Genomic DNA, 2,168 nt, shown 5'->3' with positions numbered 1-2,168 from the left:
GAATCCAAGTCGTCCTAGGGGTCGTTGAGCAAACTTTGGCCTTGGTTATGGCTTTGTATTCAACTCGTCGGTACTCTACTCGTAATATAGAGTTGATTCATGGTTATCTTATTATCTCGATAGTATACTTTTCCATGTCTTATGCTCCCTTAAGTTATATAATCATGTTTAGCTTAGCTTTAAGTACCAGCATCGGTTCGATGTGCTTTTGGGCTTGCTCTATGCTCTATGCATGTCCATCATCATGGTGGGGGTTCTGGGTAGCTAGAGTAGTGATCTTGTGCATGGGCGTGGTGCTCTGGGCACGAGGGATCTATCAAACATGATTGCATCCCACAGTCTGTCAGTGTAGGCGGTAGGTGGTGACAGTCCTGTCCGTCCTTCGTAGTCCCCCACGTTTGGATGTGGTGTTGGAGTCTAAAGTGCTGTTCCAGGTTACTGGCAGACCTGTATTGGGCAGTGTCCTTGGTTGTTGAATGCTTAATGCTATCTCTAACCATTTGTTGTATAACCCTTGCTAATTTGAGTAGATATCTCTAGGACAACCCTCTTTTATGCCTATGCTCCCGCTAACCTTTGGTTTACCTGTTATTCTTTATTCATGAGATTGGCTTGTGTGTGTCACATTACCCATATATTTCATTTATCATGACTTACCCCTGTATGGTTTATCGTCTATCGCTTATGCATATTGTTATGAATATGTACCTAGTAAAACTCTTTTACACCATGCCATCCTACGGGAAAATATAGATAACGATACCCAAATGCTCATCCGGATGAAATGCTACAACAGTATATCTGTGTGCTTGTGTTTTTATTCTGTAAACATTAAGACATACCAACACGCATTTCTAGCGCTGTTGCTAAGGACTAACAATCCTAGTGATGACGTTAAGAAATGCCAACAAGCATTTTTGGAGCCGTTGCCTGGGATGGCATTGGTTAAAAGATTTTATTAATACATACTCTTAGCAATGTGTTTAAGAAAGAGCTATAGCTTATACAGGCTAATATTGCTTTTGTTTTCTCCTGCTTGGATGTAAACAGGGTAGTGTACGACTGGTTTTTTCTTGCTGACAAACTTTGTTGAAAATCTAGAGAAGGTTGTGAGAAGGGTCCGACCTCGCATTATCTCTCCTCAGATCATCCTCTCAGCAACCGAACCAGTCATTCAAGCATCATCAGAACTTATGGCTGAAAAGACTCTTCATGATTTCTCCATCCCCTCTGCTGCCAACGTGGCTACTGGACCCAACATCAACGTCGGGATGTGAATTCTGAGCTGAAATCAAGTCTTATCAACATGGTGCAGGCCAGCCCGTTCTGTGGCAAGCCAAATGAGGATGCCAACGCCCATCTCCAGAACTTCCTTGAGCTGTGCGAAACCGTAGTGATATGTGGAGTCGCAGCTAACGCAATCTGGCTCCATCTATTTCCCTTCTCCCTCCTAGGAAGGAGAAATAGTGGTTCTACAAGGACAAGGAAGCTATCGGCATGTGGGACAAGTGTTCCATGGTGTTCCTCACAAAATTCTTCCCGCTAGGCAAAACAAATGCCCTGCGCAAAAAAATTTCAAGTTTGCAGCAGACAGGGATGGAATCCATCCTAGAAGCTTGGGAGAGACTGCAAGGGTACATCCTCACCTATCCTCATCATGGGATGGACAGCTGGCTCATTCTCCAAAGCTTCTACAATGGGCTAACATCGACATCAAGAGCCCATATTGATGCTGCTGCTAGAGGAGCCTTTCTTGATCTCACGATTACCAAGGCCACAACCTTGATCGAGAAAATGGTCTCCAAACAGGTGTAGAGTGAAGATCATCTCCAACCCTGGACGAAGGGCATGCATACCATCAAGGAGATGAATATGCTAGCTACAAAACTGGACCTCTTTCTGAAGAAGATGGATGAAGGAAGCAAACAACAGATCCGCGCTCCCATCCAAGCTTTAGATTCGCACTTCATGTGCAAAGTATGTGGAAATGGTGGACACTTGGGGAACTACTGCCCCGAGACCCGTGAAGACTGCCTACCTCAACAACAACAATGGGTTTTGTCCACAAGGAAGCCAGGGGTGGAACCAGTCACGCCCACCAAATCAGGGAGGTAATAATTACAACTCAAATTTCAATTCAAATTTTGATTCGAACCAACCTTCCTTGA

The 2,168-nt window shown here is 44.3% G+C and overlaps 1 non-coding gene across 1 annotated transcript; it reads right to left on the bottom strand.

Annotated features, from left to right (window-relative positions):
- Nucleotides 1-1,557: 1,557 nt before the first annotated feature.
- On the bottom strand, nt 1,558-1,664 carry LOC112896047. Its single transcript, XR_003229337.1, has one exon. It is a non-coding gene; the product is annotated as a small nucleolar RNA R71 (small nucleolar RNA).
- Nucleotides 1,665-2,168: the final 504 nt, after the last annotated feature.

The sequence above is a fragment of the Panicum hallii genome, chromosome 5 (assembly GCF_002211085.1).
Source record: "Panicum hallii strain FIL2 chromosome 5, PHallii_v3.1, whole genome shotgun sequence".
NCBI classification, from domain to species: Eukaryota; Viridiplantae; Streptophyta; class Magnoliopsida; order Poales; family Poaceae; genus Panicum; species Panicum hallii.
The sequence above is the reverse complement of the archived record's forward strand: the minus strand, read 5'-3'. Positions and strand labels throughout refer to the sequence as shown.